Source organism: Dipodomys ordii, unplaced genomic scaffold (genome assembly GCF_000151885.1).
Source record: "Dipodomys ordii isolate 6190 unplaced genomic scaffold, Dord_2.0 Scaffold13, whole genome shotgun sequence".
Lineage (NCBI taxonomy): Eukaryota > Metazoa > Chordata > Mammalia > Rodentia > Heteromyidae > Dipodomys > Dipodomys ordii.
This window is the reverse complement of record NW_012267229.1, coordinates 20684467-20699755: the sequence shown is the minus strand read 5'-3', so window position 1 is coordinate 20699755 and position 15289 is coordinate 20684467.

Sequence of the window (15289 nt, the reverse complement as noted above, 5' to 3'; positions counted from 1 at the left end):
ATTCCATTGTGTATATATACCACATTTTCTTGATCCATTCATCTACTGAGGGGCATCTGGGTTGGTTCCATATCTTAGCTATGGTAAATAATGCTGCAATTAACAGAGTTGTGCCGGTAGCTTTAGTGTGGTCTTGTTTGTAGACATTTGGGTAAATGCCCAAAAGTGGGATTGCTGGGTCATAGGGGAGCTCTATGTGGAGCCTTTTGAGGAACCTCCATACTGCTTTCCAAAGTCCCTTGCCCTACTTTAGATACTAAGAATGATTGGTGGCAGACTCTCATTGGTCTTTTTGTGTCATACTGTTTTCCCATTGACCAATACAAAAACATAGGTGATACTGATAGCCTGCAGATTTTTGGGTTTGTCCATCTTTCGCCTAAAGGTTTTGATTGAACATTGTGCTACAGTCATTTATTTCACTGATCTTAGATTTTAAGAAGACTCAACCCAGTACCATTGAAAGTTCATTATGTACATAGATGTAAATGTCAGCAAAAACCTTAGTTTGTACAATTAATATATGTTAATAAAATAATTTTAAGCAAGGAAATGAAATTTTTTTATTAGAGACTTAAAAACCGAGTGAATCTGAGATATCTGGAAAATTCATGCAGCCAAAAAGAGGTGTCATTGTGAAGAAAAGAATATTTACAAGTTGTTGTTGAACTAAATTAAATACCTACTACTTATTTGTTTTGAATTGAGTTTTTTTTTGTGGGGGGGGGTGTCTGGTCGTGGGGCCTGAACTCTAGGCCTGGGCACTGTCCAGGCCTAGAGTTCTTCAGCTCAAGGCTAGCACTCTAACACTTGAGCCACAGTGCCACTTCCGGCTTTTTTTTTTTGCTTATGTGATGCTGAGGAATCGAACCCAGGGCCTCATGCATGCAAGGCAAGCACTCTACCACTGAGCCACCTTCCCAGCCCTTGAATTGAGTTTTTTATAAAAATGGTTTATGGGAACAGCTTTTTAACTAGTCATGATCCTGAATTATTATGAATTTACAAAATGTATTTATTCAGGTGCTTATTCCTTTGGTTTTTGTTGTTGTTTTTTTTGTTTGTTTGTTTTGCCAGTCCTGGGGCTTGAACTCAGGACCTGCGCATTGTTCCTGAGCCTCTTTGTACTCAAGGCTAGTGCTCTACCACTTGAGCCACAACACCATGTCTTGCTTTTTCTGAGTAGTTTAAGATGAGTCTCACAGACTTTTCTGCCCAGGCTGGCTTAAAACCTTGATCCCTGGATCTCAGCCTCCTTAGTAGCTAGTATTACAGGTGTGAGCTCCTGGTGCCTGGCTAATTTATTCCTTTAACCAAGGAAAATATAGTTCTAAAGTTCCTTTGAGGGTTAAGGATCATAGTAAAGACAAGTCTTGACTGGATATAGGTCAAATATTTTTATTACTATTGTTACATACTTTCTTAGTGGCTTTAGATGGCTGTCTTGTGACACCTGTTACTTGCTAACTTCCGGGTGCTGGATACTGTTCTTTATATTTTGCTTGTGCTCTTTATCTAATACACAATTACCATTTCTAGTTTACATGCAGAAACCCAGGCAAGAGAGACCATATAACTAATAAATATACAGGAGCTAGGGTTTGGACTTAGATGATTGTATAGCTGTTAACAGAGATAAGGAATGGGTTCTGTCCTCCTGGCCTTGGAGGATAAGTTCATTGATGCTAGGGTATAAATAATACACATGTATATTTACTAGTTTGATTACATGTACGCTCACCATTCAAGATCTTTTTTGATCTTAGATGAGCAGAAACAGCCCTGAGAATGGGGTTGGAGGAGGACTTACACAGTGTAGTTTGAAGTGTCATGACTAACCACAGTCACCTTGACTCATTGTCAATTTGATAGACTGCTACTGCTGTCCAAGAAACCACCAAGATAGGTCTTAGTTGCACAGTTTTGAAGCAAAAAGCCTATAGCTAGTATCTTAGCCACTAAAAACAATTGTTCAATTTGTCTAAATTACAACAAATAACCAAGAGTCAGGAGGTACCATAGAGACTTTTAATCTAAGCTTAGCTGTCTCTGCTTGGTGTTTTGTTTTTTGTTTTTCTTTTTAGTTGAAGTAATACCTTTCCCTCCCTCCCTCCCTGCCCGCCCCCCCACCTTTTTTTTTTTGGTCACTCTTGAGGCTTTTACTTCAGGGGCTGGATTCTGTCCCTGAGGTTTTTTGCTCAAGGCTAACACTCTACCACTTTGAGCCACAGCTCCACTTCCAGTTTTTAGGTGGTTGATTGGAAGTAAGATTCTCACAGCCTTTCCTGCTCGAGCTGGCTTCAAATTGCAGTCCTCAGATCTTAGCCTCCTGAGTAGCTAGGATTATAGGCATGAGCCACCAATGCCCAACTTGTCTCTCATATCTTAACAAACTTTTAAATAATTCTCTCCCCTCTTTTGCTGTCCCTCATTCTGTTTTTACTTGAGCAAATGAATTTATTATATTTCTACCAAATGTTAATTTAAGTGGGAGTAGTGAGTAATTTGAGTGGGCTTGTTCTTTCACAAAAAAGTCACTGCTTTTATATATGTTCTTAATGTTTGAACTATTCTTGTTTGCATTGTTCTGATGAGAGGTTAGTCCTTGTGGGTGGCTGATGGTTTGAAAAATGGATGTCATTGACAGGAATGTGCATTACGGGGAAAGATGAGGAAGCTTTGATGAAAACTCAGAATTCATGCCTGTGGTAAAATCTCACGGGCCAGGCGCCAATGGCTCACGCCTGTAATCCTAGCTACTCGGGAGGCTGAGATCTGAGATTGCGGTTGAAAGCCAGCCCAGGTAGGAAAGTCGGTGAGACTCTATCTCCAATTAACCACCAGAAAACCAGAAGTGGTGCTGTGGCTCAAGTGGTAGATCACTTGCCTTGAGCTGAAGAGCCGAGGGACAGTTCCCAGGCCCAGAGTTCAAGCCCTGTGACCAAACCCTCCCCCCCCCCACCCAAAAAAAATCTCTCAGGGATTAGTTCTGGAGGCAGTAATGGTGGGGATAGGCCAAAAGACTTCATTTTATAGACCCAAATACTGACCCTGTATATAATTCTGGTCAATGCAGAGTTGACTTCCTCCAGACACAAAATTTCTTCAGGTCGTTACTCAGCTTGTTTTGGTAAAGATGTTTGAACCTTCTGTTAGAAGCAGATTTTTTTTCTCTCTGTAACCTTTGGCTTTTTAGTAAGTTTTGCTTGAAGAAAATATATTTCACACACACACACACACACACATATGAAAAGTATGAAAGATACTTTGTGAAAGTCAGTAGGGAATGTGTTACTGTTTTTACAGAAGAATTTATTGCCCAGATTTTTTTGTCAGTCCATAGGGCTTGAATTCTGGGCTTGGGCGCTGTCCCTTAGCCCTTCAGCTCAAGGTGAATGCTCTACCACTTGAGCCACAGCGCCACTTCTGGTTTTCTGGTGGTTAATTGGAGATAAGAGTCTCAGGGACTTTCCTACCATGGCTGACTTTGAACTGCAATACTCAGATCTCAGCCTCCTAAGTAGCGAGGATAACAGGTGTGAGCCACTGGTACCTGGCTGCCCAGATATTTTTTGCTATATAGTTTTAGATCCTGGGGTCATAGGTCATCCTGGGGGTTTTAGGACATACAATTTTTTTCTTTTTTTGTATACAGTGTCTTACCTTTATTTGTAATTTTTTAAATTGAGATTAAGTGATTACACAAATTTCACAAGAATTTTTTCTTTTTTTTTAATTTTATTTTATTTGTGGACATACTGTACAGAGGAGTTACAATTACATGGGCAGGATAATGCGTACATTTCTTACCAAGCATTGCAGCCTCCTCCTTTGTTTACCCTTCACATCCCTTTCCAGCCTCCCCCCTCCCCCCCAAGAATTTTTTCTTAATTGATGTTCTTTACTCTGTTTTCTTCATATATACTTGTAATTTATTACAAAATTATCCACCATCTTTCTTTTTTCTTCCCTCTTTCCTTTCTCCTAAGTATTTTGTTAGTATGATTTATAGTCTGTTTTCCATATACATAGTTACATATATGCATCTGTATACATTGGTGCATATCTATGAATATGAGTGGAAACATAGGGTTTTTTTCCCCCTAGAGCTGAGGACTGAGCTCATGGCCTTGCCCTTGCCAGGCAGGTGCTCTTCCATTGAGCTAAGTTCCCAATCCTAGGATATTCTGTCTTTTGAGAGTGTCTTCTGTTATTCAATATGATGTCCTCCAGTTGCACCCATTTTCCAGAAGGTGACATGATTTCACTTTTTCTTTATGTCTATGTAATATTCCATAATATGTGTATACACAGTGTGTATGTGCATGCATGCGTGTGTGTGTTCACACATTTACTGTGTAGACTAGACTGGCATCGAATTTGAGAGCCTCCTGAATTCATTAGCTCCAGAGTAATGGGATTACAGGCATATGCCACCACACCAAGATATCATATGGACATTTATAAGGGTTGATAATATGTTTAACCTGATTAAAGTACCTTCAGTCAGCTCTTGAATTTGCAAATTAAGGAGGGTAGAGAATGTAGAAGAGATAGGAAATATATAGGTGACTAAATAGTATTTGAGTGGAGACATTAGAACGTGGGAATATTCTGCAGAATAAAAAGCTAGAGCGGGCTGGGAAGGTGGCTCAGTGGTAGAGTGCTTGCCTCGCATGCACGAGGCCCTGGGTTCAATTCCTCTAGCACCACATAAGCAGAAAAAAGCCGGACGTGATGCTGTGGCTCGAGTGGTAGAGCACTAGCCTTGAGCTGAAGAGCTGAGGGACAGCGCGCAAGCCAAGGTTCAGGCCCCAGGACCAAAAAAAAAAAAAGCCAGAGGGTGATTTCATTGTCCCCAAGTATAGGGAGAGCTTGTCTCAACAACTTAAAGCTTCAAGATGATCTTTGAGAATGAGAAACAGTTTAGTTCTTTTTCTTATCAAATGTTTTATTGAATAACAACACACATATGAAAAGTACACAGAATTTAAAGTTTAAATTTAAAGTGGTTTTTCTCCCCACTCCTCATGGTAGCTGCATTACCATTTGCTTGGGGGTAGAGGGCAAATTACCCCACCTTGCCCTTTTCTCTATAGCTTCTGCCAAGCCTAGAACTTAGGATAAGCTCTTCCTTGAGCTGTTTGCTCTAGCTCTAGTCAGTGAACCTTCCCTAAATGGGAAAAGGTAAAGTCAGCTCTCAGACCTTCTTTATCATCACTTCCAGTTCTTGATCTCCTGAATATATTCTTCATATATTGGGTATGTGTATATATTTGAGACAGGGTCTTTGTATGTAGCTCAGTGTGGGACTCAAAAGATTTCAAAAAACTCAAAAGATTACATATGTATGTCACCATATCCAGGTTAACATACAATTTTTTCTTTTTTAAAAAAAATTGTGAAAATTCCCTACAGAGGGGTTACAATTTCATGGGCAAGATGAGTACATTTCTTATCAAGCATTGTTGCCTCCTCCTTTGTTTCCCTTTCCTATCCCTTCCCATCATCTTCCCCGTTCCCCCCCCCCCCAATTTTTTCTTCTGTGCTGTCCCTCAGCTCTTCAGCTCAAGGCTAGCGTTCTACCACTTGAACCACAGTACCACTTCCAGTTTTCTGGTGTTTTATTGGAGATAAGAGTCTCATGGATGTTCTGGCCCCGGGCTGGTTTTGAACCATGTTCCTCAGATCTCAGCATCCTGAGTAGCTCGGATTACAGATGTGAGCCATAATTTTTTAACTTGTGTGGCTCTTTTTTTTTTTTTTTTAAAGATTAGGTCTTGATGATTTGTTTGGTTGGTTCTCAGCTGTTTTGCATGTTGGTTTCATCTTTCTGACAAGAGTATGTCTTTATCTCTTCAGTGGGCCAGAGACATTTGTACCACTCTTGTTTTCATATTCTTGGTTTGAAGCTTTCACTTGCTTTCATCAAGGTAATCTGCAAATACTATAATTTCCTGTTAAAATTATTATGTAGCATTCTTAGTACAGACTTCAAAAAAATCACTGAACTTCAGAATTTACAGGCATATAAGGAAGTTTTATTCTCATGTCAGGATCTCCATTTACTCAATAGTATTTATAGAGAACACCTTCTATTGGCAGGCACAGTACCTGGGAGCAGAATAGTGATAAATAGGACATTGTTGTAGTCTGTAAAATTTAGTCTTTAATCTCATCTGGATTGATGGTTGTAGAAAGATCTTTGGCTTTGGATCACTCTCAGGGGTTCAAACCTAAAATCTGTCTTTTATAAAAGTTGGGTAATGACAGAATATTATACTCACCGTGGGATAGGAAGACTTGTCGGTGTGGCAGTTCAGAATGCACTGAAAAACTGTGGAAACAAGTCACCGGGGTGAGGCAGGCTGTGGCCAGTGGGTAGACCTGTCATGGAGGATCTGTGCCTGGAGTGTGGTGTCCACAGTGGTGGGCCACAGGCGCCAAGTTCAGGTGAGCCAGGTCTAGAGGGTGGGCACGCAGAGGTAGCTGGGGGGCTGCGGGAGCCACCGTGCCTGGAGCACAGGTGTTCCTGTTGGGGGCGCTGCAGGAAACGGAAACGTAAGCAAGGGGAGGTAGTCAGAATGTCACAGTAGGAGGTAGTCACACTGGGCATGTGTGATACCTAGTGTCTGTATCTGAAGGCTCAGGAAGATGGTCACAAGGCCCCACCTGCAGCTTGAACTTTGGACATAGGACAAGAGCAGAACACTACCAGATGTCTTCACATTCTCCACAGGTGACTGTGGAGTAGGAGCGAGGATAAGCAAAGGCACAGCATGGGAAAGAGAAGCTCCTTTCCTTCTGTAGTGTCTCACCAACTCCCTCTACTGACCACATATAGCATCATGTACTCTGTAAAGGAGAAATGCTGGAGGCCAGTTGGCACTGCTGGTGCTGAAGGTTGTGTGGGCCTGAGAGGGGTGACGTGATAGCTGCCACATTTCACTTGCACAAGGTTCATCGATAGGCCAAACTAATCAGCACCCTGGACAGGCTAGTGGTTACTTGTGGAGGAAGGCCATGTGACCAGAAAGGAGGGTGAACGTTCTGTTTCTGGGTGAGGCTGCTATTTGCACTGCAGTGGGGTATTTATGAAGAGCTATATTAAAAAATATATATATATGTAATCACGCCTGTAATTCTAGCTACTCAGGTGGCTGAGAGCTGAGGATCACGGTTCAAAGCCAGCCTGGGCAGGAAAGTCCAAGAGACTCTTATCTCCAGTAAACCACTAGAAAGCCGGAAGTATAGCTGTGGCTCAAGTGGTAGAGCGCTGGCCTTGAATTGAAGAGCACAGGGACAGCACCCAAGCCCAGAGTTCAAGCCCCATGACCAAAAAAAAATATATATATATACATATATACACACATACGTAATATTTCAATAAAAGTTAAAATCTAGAACAATCTGATTAAAAAAATAGATCCTTAAAAATAGGATTCATCTAGCATAGGGTGCAGGAGAATTGAGAGCCAGCCTGGGCTGAATAGTGAGTTTAAGAACATAGTGTGAGACCTTGTCTGAAAAAAAGCAAGGACTTTGGATGTAGCTAAGCATTAAAGTGTTTGCCTAGCATATACAAGGTTCTGGGTTCAACTGATTCCCATTAGTTAAAAAAATTAAATAAAAAGGAATTTATAGATTTCAAAACAGAACCATTCAGTGTATTTTGGTAGGGTGACACTATCAAATGCAAAAAAATGCTTTCTTTCCTAGAGTTTGTGTATGTAAGAAATCCTTAAAACAGAAACCTTTTCCTCACACCAATTGGAATATTCTAGTTGTGCAGAATATTCACTTTGTACTGCAAAAACAAACCTGTCAAGTGGAATAGCTTTCAGCTATGATGGTCTCAGAAACTTAGTTGTCGTTCAGATGTTTCTTAGAGACTTCCTGGACATTGTGCTTCACCATGTAAATGCACATAGCAGAACCCTGGAAGGACCACCCTGAGAGAGACTCAGGAGCAAGGCCCAGGGAGATGGTGAGGACAGGAGCAGGTGGTTTTGAAACAGGTTGGAGCGAATGATGGAGAATCCCAGGTACAATAGCCCCCAGGGGGAAAATTGACCTTATATTGAGAGGAGTTAGTTTTAAAGGAGTATTTTTGGTGTAAGTCAGTGATTCATAGAAAACAGTCAGATTTTAAAATAAGGGAATTATTATCCTAGGAAAAACTTAAAACATTTGTAGCGCAATGTAGTTCATAGATGTGAATTAAATATTGATTTAGTGTATCATTATATACCAACAGTCTTTGCTATTGCAAAGTTCTGTTGGAACACAATCCTATCTGTTTGCACACTGTCTGCAACTGCTTTTGCACTTTGGCAGAATCTAGTACTGTTCTCCCCTCTCCTTACTCATTTCACTTTAGTGGTTTTACTTACCCTTGGTAAGCTGTGATTCTGAAATATTAAAGGAAAATTCTAGAAGGAAACATTTTCACTTGCATGGCATTCTGAATATGATAGTGTTTGTGCTCAAGTGGCCCCTGCTTCAACTTTCAGTGACTCTGCACAGGATAGGGTGCTGGCAGTTGGGACTGGCCAAACAGCAGCCAGAAGTGCTTCCTCCACCTAAAAAGGTGAAGGCACAGTAAGCTGTTTTGAGAAGGAGGCCACAGTGACCTAACTTTGATTACAGTATGTTGTTATTGTACTTTATGAGTTGCTATTAACCTCTTATTGTGCCTAACTTATAAGTAGAACTTGGTCATAGGTATGTACTTATAGGAAAAAATATAGGGAGCTAGAAGGTGAAGGAGTTCAAAGTATCTTACATATATATATATATATATATATGTATATATATATGTAATATATGTGTATATTGTAATATAGGGAGATAGCATGATGAAATAATGCCATGCCACCAAATACTGTTTGAAAAATGAGAGAAGGGAGGGGTGGTGTAGTGAATATAATAGATGGGATAAACTTACTTGGAGTGTACTATATGTACCCAGAGCATTACATGTGCAACTCCCTTGAACTACTAATGATTCCAAGTAGATAAATATGTATCTTAAAGTCTTAAAAACACAACGTATATAGGGTTCAGCACTATCTGCATCTTCAGGCCTCCAGTGGGGGTCTTGAGTTGCCCTCCTTATGGGTAAGTGGGAGATGTCTATAGTTGAAACTGGGACTTTATAGATCCTAAAGCCTAAAATACTTGTCATCTGGGTTTTTATAAACCAGTATTTGCTGACTTCTGTTCTGTAGGAAGAAGCCAACAGAATAATTTCTAAAACTGGAATGGGAAAAACTGCTACCAGCAGTGTAAGCATGTGATTCAGAGTGGTGGAAAGAGCAAAAGGAACTGTTAAAGGTCAAACTATTGCCTCTGGGAAGTGGAGGTAGGCTTTACGTTATTGAAATCTCAAGCCGAGTATATGTATTACTTTGAAGAAGTATGAATGAAGAATACTGAAGACAGTTGATTAGGACAAAATAAACTGGAAAGGGAGGAAAAGCCACAAGGAAGTGGGAACTCAAGCCTTTTCTGTAAACATGGGTTTCACATTTATTCACAGACTCACTCCACAGATAATCACTGGAGTCCGTGTGTCAGGTATTGAGGTTGTTTTCTGCAGAGTGGAGCTCCTTCCCAGAGGGTCCCTCACACTTACTGAAGCACTCAGGTAAAAGGTAACTGTGGTGTTGCTCTTGGTTGTGAGATTTAGGGAAGTGGGAGAACTTGACACCACGTGGTCATGTTTTTACTCAAGCAGCCAGATAAGGCAGGATAATGGAAGGATTTTCCAGGCAGACAGCCTGAACAAGACGTGAGTGAACAAGTCAGGTGTTGAGACCTGTACTGACGTGTGTTCAATATTGTTGGATTTATGATGGAAAATGATGTCAGGGCAATAGACAAAGACCAAGGGCCTGATTGTTTATGCAGAGTTCTACTCTGTGTTTGTGGGTTTGTGGGTATTTCTTTTAAAGACACAGAACCCTTCCCTCCCCCAGCACCTTAAAAAGAAAGTGGTGGAGAGGAATAAAGCTCCATATTGTAGCATTTGCCTAGCAGGTACAAGGTCCTAGGTTCCTTCTGCAGCACCACAGGAAAACAAAACAAGAGGCACTGTATTTGCCAAAGGTGTGTTTATACTTTAGGAAAATTAAGCGTGTCTGTGCAAACTCCAGGGCTTAAACTCAGAGCCTGGCTGTTTGGCTCATAAATGTAGCACTCTTATCACTTGACCCATAGCTCCAGTCTAGCTATTTTGTTAGTTGGTTAGAGGTAGAATCTTGTGGACTTTTCTACCCAGTTCCTCTGGCCTTGATCCTCAGATCTCTGCCTCCTGAGTAGCTAAGACTATTGGTGTGAGCCACCTGCATCCAATCAGGAAAGTATATTCTTGGTAGCAGTAATAGTAATGCAGAGTAGAGAAGTTTACTTTCAGGCAAAAGATGGTGCCTATGTAAATAAATGAATGTGAGAGTAAGCCGAAGTAGACTGAAGAGGAACCAAGGGATTCAGGAATTATAAGGAATTAAATTAAAAAGAAGGAATCAAGAAAGAGTTGGTTCTGGGCTGGGTGGCAGGTCATTAGACATTAACTTAACCACCACTGAAGAATAGGGAAGCATTATTAGTTTTGAAGAACGATAGGGTTTTTGTTTTGATTGGGCTAGGCATGACTTAGTTGGGTACATCCACTTAGTGGTCAGCTGAGAGGGTTGGATTGGAAATGTGCAGCAGTCATTGTGGAGAGACAGAGTAGAAAGTTCAGGGAGCTCTTGTAGTATTGGGAGCATTGAGACAGTGACATTTAAGAGTTAGACTTTATAAAAAGGGGGTCCTAAGAGGAAACTAAGCTTGGAAGCCAGCAATCCAAGAGTGATAATAGAGAATGGCCTTCAAGAAGCCAGTGAGGTGAGAATTTTAGAAAGAAGAAATAGTCCATATTTTAAATAAATATTGCAAGAAGTCAGAATAGGGAAGTCATCACAATAAACAGCTTTTAGGGAAGTGTATGAGAGGAAGCAAGTATATGGAGGTTTTTTTGTTATTTTGAACCAAATCTATTTATTTGATAAGAGGAGGAGCGCTATAAAAAAGGGAAGCATTTAGTGATAATTGTAGGAAGGGAAATGATAAAAATGCTTATTGAGCATCTGCTAACATCCATGTGAGTGTATGTATGTGTACCTGTATAGAAGGGGCACAGGTAACACATTCATAACCTATAGGCAGAATGCTAGTGTAACAAGAATCAGAAAATAAATGAAATCAGGGCTATAGAACGAGTGAGGAAAGTGGGATGAAGGTGCTGTTTCCACGGAAGGCATCTGGGATGAGGTGACAGTCAAGGGGAGGCCTGAACTAAAGAATAACAGAGGGGCCGAGAAGTGGGAGAGAGGGATCCTTAGAAGCAAAGCCATCTTCCTCTGGGGGAGTGGTCACACATGACTAATGGCTCCCTATAGTTCATGTTCACCATCAGACAGACACCATAGTTTCTCTACCCCTATGAGGCAGGTGTCGTTACCATTTGGTAAGCTGGGAAGCAACATCTGGAAGAGAGGTTTTACATGTTTAGTCTTTGTTGGAGCCTGGATTCCTACTCTGCTTTTTGGTATTTCAAACCCTGGCTATTACACTACCTCCTGTAGACTCTTCAAGCATAGTGAAAGACAGTATGGCAGAAGGGAAGAAGCTGAGAACTTTCTCCTATTAGACCCTCTCTATAGTCAGGAGAGGCAGAGCCTTGTAAAAAGTGACTGGATAGGGGTTTAAGGAAGGTGGCATTCTCCAAGACAGCTTTGCCTTCTTAACTAACTTTTCCCAGATGAGTTACTCCCTTTATCCAATTGATAATTCATCCAAAAACTTCTTGTAACAATGAGATTGTCTTACTTGTGCTTGCTGTTAACTTAGTTCTTAAGAACCAGTTATTGAATGACATGAACTTGATGTTTTGAGATTTTTTATGTATTTATTTCATAATGCAGCCTTGGAAATGGCACCAACATGGTTAGATAGAACTTACGAACTAGAGACATACAGTAATTAAGTAAAAAAAATTGTTCCTAAATGTTCCTATTGGAACTGGGCACCTATTTTTCTTGAAGACTTGTTAGGTAGGTGGGTGTAGAAGGAAAGGAACTTTTGTGCTCTTTGCTTGCTCTTGTTACCTGCAGCATCTGTTTTAAGGAAGGTAATTAAATGCTGAACATGCATAGGTATTGAAATACAATGAGGGGAGCCAGAGTCCTAGTTTTCATGTAATTCAGAAGTTATACACATGATTCCCTCCCCTTTCCCCGCCCCACCGACAAATTCCCTGGTTTACTCACACAGTTAGGGGAGTTCAGAATTGTGTATATTATCTTTCTAATTAAGTGTGGAGGCCAAGAAAATTACTGTTTGATTTGTTCTTTATTGAATCAGGAAAATCTAATCACAACTTCTGAATGATGGCAGTGCAGCCGCGGAGACCATAAACACCCTTTCCTGTGTGTGCAGACATACGGATGCTGCATTGGGTCTGTTTATTCATTTATTTCTGGTTCATAAAACCTAGTTCAAGAAGCAGATTAGACTGTTTTTTGCTTTTTTTAAAAAAATGTGCCATCACAAAGACTTAAAAAGCAGAGATAATTCAAGCGAGAATGTTTGTAAATTGTAGCACTGTCATTCAGCGAAGTCAAAGTCAACACATGCTTACTGAGCACCCATTGATGCTGGTGACCACTGTTACAGTGTAAGGTGGCAATCTGCTGGTGTGCGATGGTCCGCAGGAGTGCTAGGAGTGAGTGATTCAACAGTAGTCATTTGAAGCTTGCCAACACTTGCTTTCAGGGAAAGCTCAGCTATTCTCGCAGTACCGGCACTTGGATTCTTGGGGTTTTTCTTTTAATTTTTTAAATTGTTATAAAGGTGATGTACCAGAGGGGTTTCAATGAACCTAAGTCAGGTAAAGAGTACATTTCTTTTTGGATAATGTCACCCCTTTCCCTCGCTCTTTCCCAGTTGTTCCCTCCCATCCCCAAGTTGTATAGTTCATTTTCAGTTCAGTGTCTAGTGAGTACCACTGTGGCATTTGTTCACCCTTTGTCCCTCTATTTCTGTGACTTGTGGGTTTTGTACTCATAATCTCTCTCAGAGGACAGAATGTGATAAGATGAAAGGAAAAGATAAGTTTACAATCTCTAGCTTCCCTTTCATTCAGGCCATAGTAGCCCCACCTCTTCCACCATCTTTGGGTTGGTGATGGCATTCCTATAAAAAGTGGCCTTCTCTTCGCCCTCCTACCTCATCCTTGAGCTTCCTCTGAGGTCAGGCACATTTCCTCCTGCTGAATTGCCTTGGGATACACTCCTTAATGTGGAACTGACATACAAAAGAATTGAAACTGGCACTGTTAGCTATTCAGGAGACTGAGATCTGAAGATTGAGGCAAGAAAGTATTTGAGACACATCTCTAGTTAACCACTAAAAAAGCCAGAAGTAGTGCTGTGGCTCAGGTGGTAGAGTGCTAGCCTTGAGCACAAGAAGCTCAGGCCCCCAATGAAGGCACAGGACTGGCACCAAAAAAAAAAAAAAAAGTTGGAACAGTTTATACATCTAGTAGCACCTTGCTTGGTGATGCTCAGAAAGCTTAAATAATTAAAAATAGGACCTGTTCTCCCATGTTCCTGACAGTTTTGGGATTGTGGTTATTACACGTTAGATTGTGGTGCTGAATAGAAACTGTGTTTGTTAATGTTTCTGCTGCTTGGTGTTTGTGCTAGTTCTTTATATATTAAAAGTCATTTTTATTGGCATTGGAATTTTTAAAAATTTGTCTAAGTGATTTCATTTTGTTGGGAAGAATTTAGAGTACATTTGTCTTGTATTTATAAGACAAATACTGACAATACTCCTTTTTATCAGCTAGAGTTCTTTACCAAACTTGCTTCTTCATCTCAGAGTTTGTGGAGTTTGCGATGGTTGGGAATGTTCATCTGAGTTCATAATTTGACATTGAGAGATAAATTTATACTAACATAAATTTACCTAGGACTTACTCCACTATAAATGAAATAGGGGCTGGGAAGGTGGCTCAGTGGTAGAGCGCTTGCCTTGCATGCTTGAGGCCCTGGGTTCGATTCCTCAGCACCATATAAGCAAAAAGAAAAAAAGCCGGAAGTGGCGCTGTGGCTCAAGTGGTAGAGCACTAGCCTTGAGCTGAAGAGCTGAGGGACAGCGTCCAGGCCCAGAGTTCAGGCCCCATGACCGGACTCAAAAAAAAAAAAATTGAAATGATTCAGGGGGGAAAAAAGAGACATAATGGATGGCTTTCTTGGGGTTAATAATTGTATCTCCAGATACTAAGCAATGTGGTGATTTTTTTCTCCATCTCTACCCTCCCTGCTTTCCCGGCCTGTTTCCTTGACTAATGAAAGAGCACTTCTTGCAAAGAGCAGTATCTTGGTGGATGGTCTCTATATTACCCTTCATAGAATTTTATGACCGCTTTTATAGGTGTGTGTGTGTGTGTGTGTGTGTGTGTGTGTGTGTGTGTGTGAGATGAAGTAATGTTAGGACTTATGAATATAATATGGAATAAGTAAATCAAAGTACCATCTCAAATACTTCACTGCAATTTAAAAAGCCTCAGTGTCTGCATCACTTTCGTTTAGATATAAATAATTATGAAACTTATACATAGTTGTGTGCCTTTAAAATAATTTTCCAGCTATTAAGAGTTCTTGTGGAGGAAGTCCGAGAAATCAAGTAAATAGTCATTATTAGGAAATGTTAAGTCTAGCCTAGAGCCAAAAGTGAGGAAATCTGTGACCCCTTTGTTGTGCATTTGTGTTGTGTGATGGATCTAAAGTAGCACTTGTGTTAGTAATGCACAGCCTCAAATTCTTATCTGAAGTTTTTTATCTAAAGTTCTAGAATGCTCTGTTGTATCTATAAAGACAATTACTGGGCTCTATAGGGTTCATAAGTCATTTAGAGTAAAAGCTCACTGCCACGGAGACCATTACTGTTTGAGTAGGGATAAAGATTTAAGTCCTGGGTAAAATAAAATCAGTCAGTTAAAAAGAAATCATATGACAGAAAGTAAAGGAAGGAGGACTTTGTAAAAAAAAAAGAAATACTCATTATCTGACTTACGAAATGATAGCCCCTCTCTACAACACTTTAATAATAACAATAAAAACTATATTTTTAAAAAATCATATGAGGTTGGGGGTATTGGCTCATACCTGTAATCTCAGCAACCTAGGAGAAGGAGGATCATGGTGTGAGGCCAACTATGTAAAAACGTTGATGAGAC